The sequence below is a fragment of the Cervus canadensis genome, chromosome 16 (assembly GCF_019320065.1).
Source record: "Cervus canadensis isolate Bull #8, Minnesota chromosome 16, ASM1932006v1, whole genome shotgun sequence".
Taxonomy (NCBI): domain Eukaryota; kingdom Metazoa; phylum Chordata; class Mammalia; order Artiodactyla; family Cervidae; genus Cervus; species Cervus canadensis.
This window is the reverse complement of record NC_057401.1, coordinates 62508049-62521066: the sequence shown is the minus strand read 5'-3', so window position 1 is coordinate 62521066 and position 13018 is coordinate 62508049.

The window sequence follows — 13018 nt, the reverse complement described above, 5'->3', positions numbered from 1 at the left end:
GAGGGGCAAAACCACACTTTAGAAGGATGTAAAAGTCAGTGTACAAATGCAGTGTATTACTCTGACACTGGTGCGATTGGGGGCTTTTTGCGTTGCTTTCTCTAATGTTTGTCTGGTAAATGCTTAGTTGTATTTAACTGCTCAGTCGTGCCTGACTCTTAGTGACCCCATGGACTGTAGCCCGCCAGGCTCCTCTGTCCATGACGGTTCTCCAGGCAAGAATACTGGAGTGGGTTGCTGTGCCCTCCTCCAGGGGATCTTCCCAACCCAGGGATTGAACCCAGGTCTTCTACATTACAGATGGCTTCTTTATCATCTGAGCCACCAGGGAAGCCTTTATATGTTAAGGGATAAGTTAAATAATTTTTGAAAAACTACTGAAAATATATAACAAAAGTTTGGAAAAAATGTTTCAGACTATGTGATCATAATCTCTCAGACTACTAAAATGTGAAATAGCCCCTTGACCTGAATTCCCTGCAAAGACCAAATAGCGTAGGAATTTACACTGATGCTCCCAAAATCCACCCCCGACTCCCCCCGGTTTCCCACGTTGCATGGTTCACACTAGTGGTGCCTAATTCTGACCATGTTAAAGGTTAACTAGTCATAGTTAATCCCTAGGCTCTATTTTCCTACCTGTACTGTGACCTTGAGAGTAGGTAGTGGAAATCCTTTATTTCTTTATATCAGCACTGCATCTCCAGGATTAATAAAATTCTGTGGATCTGAGCTGGCTCTGTCTCCCTCTCCTCCACACACCCCAAGCTAGGAACAGTGAGTTTTCTGACATCTATTAGCATAGTGAGGTTGACAGATTTAGACACAAAATTGTATTTTCACTTCAAGTGGAGACCTGCATGGGTGTCTCCATTTCTACTGCTCTAGATGCTTTGCTGGAACATGCTGGTTTTCAAATACCCTCAGATTTAGTCAGGTCAAAAATCCACTCAGAAGCAAAGCCAGACATGGACCTCACAGCTGATGGATGCTGGTCTTGCCCTGAGCATTTGGCTTGTGTTCTAGATGACTCTTTTCTTAATAGAACTCTTTTCTTAATAGAACCGCAGTCCTCTTACTGTTTCTAAGCACGGACACAATTTCTCCAGGGGCTGCTGAATGCTGAAGTCATTGAGGCTAAAAGCTTGTCCTGGGAGGCTGAACTGGTGGAAATGCCCCAGCCTGGCCCACAGCTTAGAGAACACCTTCCCACATGCATTGCTATATATTGGGTTATTTTGCCATCACCTGCGGGTTCCCTGGATTACGACATGCTGGGATCTAGGTGCCCACTCTGTTCTTCCCTTTGGTCCCTTCTTTCTGAAACACTGCTTGCTATCAGCTGACTTGACCATGATAAAGCCTGTCCCTTCTCCTAAGTCGTTAAAAAATGCATTGACGCCATCCATCAGGACAACCCCAGAGAACTCTTACTGTTCACCTTCTTAGGAACGGGCTGTTCACTCAGACCCTTCGTCCCGCTCACAGACAGCTACTCTTATCTCTATGAACCACGTCTTCCTCAGCCTCTCGTGAGCCACTTAGCAAAAGCCCTTCCCATTTAGGAAACGCTGAGTGAGTGAGGGAGTGAAGTCGCTCAGCCATGTCTGACTCTTTGCAACCCCGTGGACTGTAGCCTACCAGGCGTCTCTGTCCATGGGATTTTCCAGGCGAGATACTGGAATGGGTTGCCATTTCCTTCTCCAAGGAAATGGTGCACATTTAAATAAATTATGTCTCCTGAGCTTCCTTCAGCCACTACTACGTCAACTTCAAAAGTTCTGTGATGGATTAATTTTGCAAAAAATTGGCATTCTCTATTTTTCCTGTTTTCATTCAGTCTCTATAGATTTACTTTGTTTTGTTTGTTCCTTTTTTCCTCTTGTTCCTCCCGACATTAGACTTCAATTCTAACTGTGTCCACTGGATTCATGCTCATTTAAGATTTTTTTTCCTCTCTCTCGTTTTTTTTTTTTAGCATTTCACTCCTCATTGAATTTTTATTCTCATACTAAACCAGTCAGCGACATCTTTGGATGCCTTTTGTCAGGGTCTGTAGAATAATTACCAGGACATCTGTGTCGGTCTGTAGAGTTTATTCATGAAAGAACAGCTGTACTCTAGATGGACATCTGGTCACCCCAGCATAAGAGCTGACATTTCACACCTCTGCCCTTAAGCCTGATTGCATCTGCAGTAATGAGGTTCCATCCTAGGGTGACATTAAAGCCCCATTCAATTTTTTATCCAAAGACATCAAGTTCACATTTCACTCTAGAAACTTAAGCACCAGGAGCTATTAAATTGGGAAATATCCATCAAGAGAAGTTCAAATTAGCTCTCTCATGGCCTATACATCACACAGACATGTCCAAGGGGCAGTAACTCCATGTGGAGCTGCCCTGAGGACAGGTGTGGGTGGAGATCAAGACCATCAAGAGTGACAAGGTCAGCATCACGGATTCTGTCCACGCTGCGCTATTACAGCTGGAGAAGACCCAAGAAAGGCAAGGACAGGTACGCAGACTGGGTTGCCCTAGAAAGAGCCAGTGTCCAGGGCTGAAGCTTCAAGAGAAGGAGGCTCAGGTTGGTGTCCTAATCAATGTTGTTGTTCAGTGACTCGGTTGTGTCCAACCCTTTTCGACCCCATGAACTGCAGCCTGCCAGGCCTCCCTGTCCATCACCATCTCCCAGAGTTTGCTCAAATTCACGTCATTGAGTCGATAATGCCATCCAACCATCTCATCCTCTGTCGTCCCCTTCTCCTCCTGCCCCCAATCCTTCCCAGCATTAGGGTCTTTTCCAATGAGTCAACTCTTCACATGAGGTGGCCAAAGTATTGGAGTTTCAGCTCCAACACCAGTCCCTCCAATGAACACCCAGGACTAATCTCCTTTAGGATGGACTGGTTGGATCTTCTTGCAACAGAAGTCAAGTGGGCCTTAGAAAGCATCACTACGAACAAAGCTAGTGGAGGTGATGGAATTCCAGTTGAGCTATTGCAAATCCTGAAAGATGATGCTGTGAAAGTGCTGCACTCAATATGCCAGCAAATTTGGAAAACTCAGCAGTGGCCACAGGACTCGAAAAGGTCAGTTTTCATTCCAATCCCAAAGAAACGCAATTCCAAAGAATGCTCAAACTACCACACAATTGCACTCCTCTCACACGCTAGTAAAGTAATGCTCAAAATTCTGCAAGCCAGGCTTCAGCAATATGTGAACTGTGAACTTCCAGATGTTCAAGCTGGTTTTAGAAAAGGCAGAGGAACCAGAGATCAAATTGCCAACATCTGCTGGATCATTGAAAAAGCAAGAGAGTTCCAGAAAAACATGTATTTCTGCTTTATTGACTATGTCAAAGTCTTTGACTTTGTGGATCACAATAAACTGTGGAAAATTCTGAAAGAGATGGGAATACCAGACAACCTGACTCACCTCTTGAGAAACCTGTATGCAGGTCAGGAAGCAACAGTTAGAACTGGACATGGAACAACAGACTGGTTCCAAATAGGAAAAGGAGTACGTCAAGGCTGTATATTGTTACCCTGCTTATTTAACTTATATGCAGAGTACATCATGAGAAATGCTAGGCTGGATGAAGCACAAGCTGGAATCAAGATTGCCGGGAGAAACATCAGTAACGTCAAATATGCAGATGACACCACCCTTATGGCAGCAAGTGAAGAGGAACTAAAAAGCCTCTTGATGAAAGTGAAAGAGGAGAGTGAAAAAGTTGGCTTAAGGGTCAACATTCAGAAAACTAAGATCATGGCATCTGGTCCCATCACTTCATGGGAAATAGATGGGAAAACAATGGAAACAAACTTTGTTTTTTGGGGCTCCAAAATCAATGCAGATGGTGATTGCAGCCCTGAAATTAAAAGACGTTTACTCCTTAGAAGGAAAGATATGACCAACTTAGATAGCATATTTAAAAGCAGAGACATTACTTTGCCAACAAAGGTCCATCTAGTCAAGGCTTTGGTTTTTCCAGTAATCATATTTGGATGTGAGAGGTGGTCTGTGAAGAAAGCTGAGTGCTGAAGAATTGATGTTTTTGAACTGTGGTGTTGGAGAAGACTCTTGAGAGTCCCTTGGACTGCAAGAACAGATCAGGAGAGCTTCTTAAAGGAGGTGACACAACCTCAGTTTTTATTTCTTATCTGATGGCAACCACAAGGCAGCTCTTAGTCTCAACCTAACCTAATGCAAATGAATCCATTCACTCAACCACAGAATCCAGCTGTCCAGAGGAAGAGCAAAGAGAAGGGGAAAGAGAGAAGAGGCAAGGATGGTGGGAGGCAGGGCTAGTGTGGGAAAGACCACAAACTGTGAGGTTTAAGGAGTAGCTAATCCCTAAAATGGTCAGTGGGGAGCACTGTAGAGCCAACTCGGCGTCTAGGAGCCCTTGGTTTGGGGAGTTCTCTGGATGTCTCTGCTGTACGCCCATCAGGTCCCACCTGCTGTCATCTCAGAGTCCCTTACCATCCCTTCCCCTGCCTACCAGGACCAGCACCATCTTGCTTTATTGTCCTTCCACCTGGTCAAAGCCCCAAAGGAGGATAATTTCATATTGTGCGTGCATGTGTGCTCAGTCATGCCTGACTCTGTGAGGCAGGCCCAAGGACTCTGGCCTGCAAGGCTCCCATGTCCATAGGACTTTCCAGGTGAGAATACTGGAGTGGGTTGTCAATTCCTCCTCCAGGGATTGAACTCGAGTCTCCTGGGTCTTCTGCATTGGTGGGCAGATTCTTTACCACTGAGCCACCTGGGAAGCCCAGTTTCCCATCAAGACCCTTAAAGTCCATATAGTAACGCATATCTGTAGCATCTAGAAAAGCGGTACAGATGAACCTATTTGCAGAGCCAGAATAGAGACGCAGACATAGAGAATGGATATGCGGACACAGTGGGGAAAGGAAGGCGAAATGAATTGGGAGATGGACATATATATCACCATATGTAAAATACACAGCTGCTGGGAACCCGAAGTATAGCACAGGTGCTCTGTGATGACTCAGCTTAGCGCTCTGTGAGGACCTAGATGACGGGTTGGGGGGAACAGGGGGGTCCAAGAGGGAGGGGATATATGTATACACATAGCTGATTCACTTCTTGTACAACAGAAACTAACACAACATTTTAAAGAAACTAACACAACATTCTAAAGCAACTATACTCTAATTAAAAAAAAAAAACAACAAACACCACAACCGGCAAGTTTGAAAGAAAAAAGGAAAGAGAAAAGCTATAAAAACACGTTAGAATTGTTGTTTATATAATAAGAAAAATGCCAACATCTGTTTTGGCATATCCCTAGAACTGGCAGACTAATTTGCTTAGCAGTTTTCTACCAGGAGTTGATGATATTTGAAAGGTTAAATGAAAACAATAAGACCCTGTTTTCCATAGCTTGACACAATTGCTAGAATGGAAAACAAGGTAAGATATTTAAATTCTGATGTCTGAGTTTGATCATTTTGGTTTATTGATCAATAGTGCCAAGTCCACAATATTTTATAATTTCTGAATTGAGATTTTTAATTTTTGAGATTTTTAATTTTTAAAATTTTTAATTTTTAAAAATTGAGATTTTTTAATACAAGCCATCAGGTTTTATAACACTTACGATAAAATCTTAAAGACCAACCAGTTAAAGGCAAAAGCAATGACAATGTCTTACAAATGTCTCAAATTGTCAGTCTAGACCTGCATACTATTTTACCTTATATGGAAAAGTTTCCAACCCTCTATGTCCTTTGTTGTGTAAAACAGGCCTAAAATCTCTCAACTTATTTTCTAGCATCTTGATAGATCAATGTAATACTTTTAACTCTTTAGAATAAAATCTATACAGAAAGCCCAAATCTCTCTTTAGAATCATAGGTACGATCCCCAGTGTTCAAGAGGATATTCTTGTATTGTTTAGTCACTCAGTCATGTCCGACTCTTTGTGACCACACGGATTTCAGCACATCAGGCTTCCCTGTCCTTCACTGTCTCCCAGTTTGCTCAAACTCACATCCATCGAGTCGGTGATGCCATCCAACCATCTCATCCTCGGTCGTCCACTTCTCCCACCTTCAATCTTTTCCAGCCTCAGGGTCTTTCCCAGTGAGTCAGCTCTTCACATCAGGTGGCCAAAGCACCGAAGCTTCAGCTCCAGCATCATTTCTAGGTGCTGTCTTCCATCTGGGAAAGATTTCGGGCCATCACCATAATTTAGAAAAACAGAACAATCTACTGGTTTCTTGAAAGGAGTCCAGAAGTAGATATGACATTTGAACAAAAACTCTGGATGCAATTAATGAGACCTTGGGCTGGTTTCAGCCCTTTGTCTGTCTCCCAGCTGTCTCCCTCGGGATCAGGAATAAGGCTGCCCGCCTCAGTGAGGGTTCTTCCAGCCCCCTTTTCCCGTCCTCTCCCCTCTCTAGGTCACCTGCTTCTGGGGCCCCCACGCCTGCCTAAGCCCCGCACTCTGTGCTATGGAAAGCTCCTGAAACCCCTGGCCCTCCCTAGACTGCGCCCTCAGCCTAGCGCCTCCGCCGAAACCCCAGGGTCTGCTGGCTCCCGCTTTCCCACCTGACCGCTTCCCCCACCCGGAGGAAGGAGGGGAAGTTTCTTCTTCCTGCTGCCGGGGAGCAGTGTCAGCACATGGCCTCATCGTCCTTCCCACTTGCCTCTTGGAAATCCCAGGTCACACGACGATCCCCTCTTTTCTCTCCCGCAGGGCCAGCGCTGGTGTTTGTGCGCATGCTCAGTCGTGTCCGATTCTTGGCGACCCCACGGACTGTAGCCCCCCAGGCGCCTCTGTCCGTGGGGTTTTTCAGGCAGGAATACTGGAGTGGGTTACCATTTCCTCCTCCAGGGGATATTCCTGACTCGGGGATCGAACCCGCGTCTCTTGTGTCTCCTGCACTGGCGGGCAGCTTCTTGACCACTAGCACCACCTGCGAAGTCCTGTGGATTACTCACGGCTCCTCTCTTGTTTGGGGATCTGCTTCTTGGCTGCTTCTCATTCCTTGCCAGCATGGGTTACCAGCACCTCCGCCTTTATGCTTCACCCCGGAGCTCGGCTGCAGCTTTGCTCTGAAGAACGTGCTTTTTAAAGGTTAACCAGGATCTTTAAGCTGTGGTCATGCCTCCGCGCATCTGGAGATACGGGGGCCACTGAGGAGACGCAATGGGAAGAACCATCAGATTGCTTCCTAAACGGTAGGATTTATTTCAATGCTCACACGCAGTGCAATGAGACAAACTGTTTACATACAAGATAAGTAGAAAGATATAATACAGCTTTTACTGTACATATCAGGTATATATCAAGTACATTACTATACATATTTTTTTTTTTTACTATACATATTTTATCCCCCAAATGTTGGCAGATAGAGATGAGGAGGGGGCTACTGTGGAAGGAAGCTTGGGGGACTATTGGCAGGACACAGGATCATATCCTTCATGAATTGTTTATAAAAGATGCAGTGGTTTGGGTTCTAGAACCTGACAATTTGCCAGGAGCAGCGAGTGAGCAGGACACTTGCGCTTTTAGGGTACCAGCTCATTTTTACCTTGTAGACATGCTTCTTTTCCTCAGCGACGAAGCTGGGAGCGGGCGAGAGTCGGTCTCTGCTCACTGGCTGTGTGACCCCCGTCCACCTCGCCCTGAGCCTCCATCACTGATCCAGGGCAGCGGGCACTGGGCTCCCTGCCTGGGCTGCCGTAACCGGTGTCTTATTCTGATTTTGAAAACAGCGTTATCTGTCTGGTGTCATTAGACACCTTTCTCAGACTTAGACCCGGACAGCTCTCCGGTGAGCATTTGAGACGAGCGAACTGATGAACAGAAAAGATGAAAGTGAAGAGCACTGGAAATCTGGGTAGCACACAACCTGGTTTCCAAGGACTGTGATAACTAAGATCAAAGAGCAGAAACTGAATAGTACGTCCAATGCCCCAGTAAGAAAATACCAGGCAAAACGGTCACATTCCAGCGAGACGACCAAAATTCGCTCTCTCCTTCAGTTGAAGGTGAAAGGCAACGCTATTTCATTCCACAAAAGCTCCACTGTAACTCATATAGACTGCATTTTTTTAATGCAATTTTTGAGGAAAGTGAGGTTAATAGTTTCCTGTGCTTTTCACCAAGGGTTGAAATTGGCTTTAGAAAATGTTCAATAACAAAGTAAAACGATTCCAAACAGATTTACTGCATGTCACAAAACAGGAACGGAATTAACACAGAATGAAGCATTTAGTGGGCCTTCCCTGGTGGCCCAGATGGTAAAGAATCCACCAGCAATGCAGGAGACCCAGGTCTGGTCCTTGCTTCCAGAAGATCCCCTGGAGAAGAGAACGGCAACCCACTCCAGTATTCTTGCCTGGAAAATCCCATGGATGGAGGAACCTGGTGGCTACAGTCCAGGGGGTTGCAAAGAGCTGGATACAACTGAAGCAATTTAGCAAGCATGCATGCATGGATTTGCCTCAGGAGAACAGTCATAAAGCTTCTAATTTCTACATGCACCACACTGACATCCCCACTACAGAACCTACTCTACAGGGGTGTGGGATTGTTTTGTTTGTTGGTTTGTTTTGGAAAATACAAAAGGTGGAGGGATGTCAGATTCTGGAAGACACCCTGTGTTAGCCTAAATCCTAAACAGTCCATAACATCTCTTCTGGAGGCACAGGTTGAAGAGAGATAATGGGTACATGGGTGGTCATCTGTTCCTGAGTTCAAGGAGAGTTATAAGAACAAAGTTATTTGAAGTAAAACCTGACTCTTTGCTTCGGATTGATACCAGTAACATCCAAGTGGAATGATAATCATCATCTTAAACAAGGCACTGCCAACTTTTTATAAGAAATTAAACTATTTACATCTAAGAGAAGAAAGCCAATAGAAGGATAGTTTGGACTTTCAGAATTCAGATCTCCCTCTGAGCTTGTGAGCCTTTAACGCTGAGCTTTTTAACCTGTAATCACTTTTCAAAATCCAGATGCATATTCGAATTATCTTGGAATTTTTTGAAAAATACAAATGCCTAGGTATGGCTTTTTTTCTCTAAAGCTCCAGATATGCTTCTAATGAGCAGCTGTGTTTTAAAATGACTGGAATATATGATGATCTTTTACTTTTATCTTGTTTGTTTCACTTTTTCTATTTCGTATTCAGAGCTCCCATTTCATTTAGTTTATGTTTTCCAATTTCTCTATCTCTTCTTTTTTTTGTTTTGTTTTGATGTTCATCTCAAACATAGTAGAAAAGGTTTTGTATATATGTATGTATGTATATACATATATATATATATACCATGTATAATGTTGGTTTGTTTTAAAAGATATATATATATATATATCATAAACTTGATTTTTTTCCACTGGCAGAGCTAATATGATCTTTAGAAAACACTGTATGTGAGGTGAGTTTTTCTGGGAACTGAACAATTGGTGTCAGGCTCCAAATTAGCTTTTTATGGGGCTCTCAGTCATTTTGCTATGGGGACTATATTTTCAAAAGAGAACAGGTCTCTATTCCTGTTGCTTCTGATATGAAATTTCCACTAATAAAACTGTATTAAAGTTGAATAAAACCTTATTCCATCTGCTAAAATGTATAATTCATCTTTAATATAAGTTTATTTTTAAAAGAGCATGGGATACAGTCATTAAAAAATCACTGCTGATGCTTCAGCGTTTCAGAGAGGCAATCGGGCAGGGATAATATACCTCATTCATTGTTTTCCAACATCCAAAAGAGCAAAGAAGCAAAGATTAGAGCAATATGTCTTCTCTGATTTTGTCATTTCAAAACAAATAACCTGAATGCCTTGGTTCAGTATTTATTGTGTTACAAAATGTCCTTAAATCAATGATCAACCAATTATTATTAGTGATCTCAATAGGGGAGAACAGCAGAAATAAATTCCAAAATAGTGCCCAGGCTGCAAATATTTTTACCCTACATGGTAACGCCCTGTGCAATATTTCATTTCCCCTTTTGTGCATTTCTGAGGTCAAAGTAAGTATTATTGTACTTTCTCTCATTTCACAACCACTGATCAGAGAAGCAAGGAAGTCAGAAAGGCTTTCTGGCATCTACTATAGATAACTCACTAGTGGGTAATCAAACATTCATCAGTCTTAGCTCTGTTGTGTCAACAGACATCTCCAAATACACCATGAATGAATGGACACACTGGACATGCAGTCACTTTTAAAAGAATAGCAAAGACTCTGCATAGGAGTTGATTTAAGGGCACCGTCTGAATCGCCTGCTTGTATGGAAACTTATGGCCAGAGCAGCACCCCCACCCCACGTGCAGAATGGCTGCCTGGAGGCAGAGGCAAATGAGTCATTGTGGCCACTCAAGGCAGCTCCGGACACTATCTGATGTTAGGTACCCCAGAGCCAGTCTTTCAGTAGAGAAATGCTGCATTTGGACACAAGCCATGAAGCTACCTTTTAAATGCAGGCACTAAAACCTCAATGGTGTGTAAAAGACTTCCCTGGGTTAGAGAGAGTTGATGACCACAGGGCAAAAGTCAAAGCTGAAAGTAGCTTGACAGTGTTGGGAAAATGTTCCCGATTGAGTCTCAAAGTGAGGAAAATGCCCAAAAGAAGCATCAGAATATTTGTAAATGCAAACACTATGAGGGCTGCACCTCCAGTGTGCATTAAGGGAGTGTTTACACAAAATGACTAGCTGAGCATAGACTTGATACATTTTTAAATAAAATTTCTTTTGACCTGTGGTTCTACTAACACATCCTTTCAGGAAGTCTCTGGGCTGAAAATATGTCCATAACTCTGAAGGCATCTCACTCACTAACTCTGCCAAGGACTCCTGCGTGAACTCTGACCACACAGGCGTTGATGCCCATGAACTTCACCCTTTTGCAGATAAATGAGGAAAGAGAGGCACCTTTGCCTGCTCTCTGGGCAGTTGATCCCGGAAGATCCAGGGATCAGACACAGGACTGTGTGAGATGATCATAGTCTCCACCTGAGATCGTCCACAGGCCTGGGCTGGGAGGCACCAGAGTCCCTTCTTTACAAGGCCACTTTCTCCCAATTCTCTTCCTTTCTCTTTGACATCACTCGCGAGTCAAGGGGCCAGAGCCCTGGTTCTCGTTGACCCCGCAGGCTGACCGTTCCTGGGCACAGAGGCTTCTCCGCGTAGCAGCCCTCACATTCGCTCACCGCTTACCCCTCTCAGTTCCTTTAGACTCTCTGTCCACCCTCTGCACACACAAGGAACCCTGTTTTTCCCCAGGATTACTGCCAATTCTAGTCAGAATCAACAGGCTTAGTGACATGTCCCTGAAACAGCAGGAAGGTTCAGATCCCCACGTAAGTTCCAGGGGCAGCAACACGGAAGCAGGCAATCGGGGAAGAAAACACCCGAGTCTGGGGACCCTGGGTCTTCACGCAGCACAGCCTGATTCTGGGTCCCCAGAATCCACAGAGTCGCGGTCGTCCAGGGAGACAAATCCCTCCGTGCAATCAGAGCTGAGCTGCTCTGAGAGGCCGCCTGCTATGCCGAGAGCAGGGACCCTGGGGCAGTGTGGGTTGGTGTTAGGCAGTGACTGGTCTGGTCTAGAGAAAGCACCCAACACTGGGAATCAGATTCCAAAGAATGTCAGGGTGAGACTGAAGCCCGTTTCCTAACGAGAACCAGCCAAACTTCAACTGTATCTAGAAGCAACCCTAGAAATTAAACTGTGATTAGCATCATTTGACATTTAGTTCCTTTAGCATGATCAACATGCTGATGCAGCTTAACAGTATTCATCTCTAATTGTTCTTCTTATGGTAAAAATGAAAAAAAAAAAAAAAAAGCTCACACAGAAATTTGAAGCGTGACAAGCGTCCCCAGAAGGTTTATGGCAGGAATCCCAAACATCTCAGCCCGAGGAAGAGCTGTTGTGTGAAGAAGTTTCCAGCAAAACTGGTAGACGCCACCGTGAAAGCCCACCACCAGAGGGGCTTAATGAGGGGCTCGGAGGGGAGGCGTGGACTCGTGAGCTGCAGCCGTACAGGGATGGGAAAACAGGAGGCTAAGACGCTTAGACCACAGCAAAAATTATTCCAAACCAGTCGATCCTCTGTTAAGTAATTATTTAAACCACGCCATTAAGATGGCTAAAACTCCAAAGCTTGACAAGACTGATTACAAGGAAGAATGTGAAGCAACAGGAACTCTCGCTCATTCCTGGCGGGAACGCACAGCCACCCAGCCACTCTGGAAGACAGCTTAGCAGGTTTTATAAACCTACCGGATCCTGGTTTAATCAGAGGACCAACAGGAGAAAGCAGACTGGTTGGAAGGAGGTTTAATCACAAAAGGACATGACGTGGGAACAATGGAAGAGGGGGACAGCCAGTCATTTCCTAAGACAGTGTTGTCTCCTATTTATAGGTGGAGACTTGGAGGCTCAGAGCCCGTGAGCAACTCTTCTCAAGGCTACACGGGGTCAGGTAGATCCAATATTAACATCCCTCGTGACCTTCTTCCTGGGGACTGGAAAGAGACTGGCTTTCTATGCAAAATGTCGGGCTCAAAAACTGGATTAATAGCTCATTGCAGAAGGAAAAAAATTACAAATGCACCACCTCATTGCCTCATAGGGAGGGAGGGGAGAAAAAAGGACATTTACTGCACTTGAAAAAGTTAGTTGAAAACAGTGCAAATGTTGTCTCGGGGCGCCCTCTAGTGGAAAGTTCCTGAAGTGACAGCCTTTTCGTCAAAGACAGTAGAAGGTCTTCATTTCTTGCATTTCCCTTGTTCCTTTAGAATCTACGTACCGAAGGCCATGGGCCTTGGTTTCACAAGCAAAATGAAGGCACTTCCTCATACGGGGGAGGGAGCCTTTACCCTGACCGTCACCTGCGTCACCACCACGGAGCTTTGCCAGGGCTTCCCTCATAGCTCAGTTGGTAAAGAAACTGCCTGCAACGCAGGAGACCCAGGTTCGGTTCCTGGATTGGGAAGATCCCCTGGAGGAGGGCA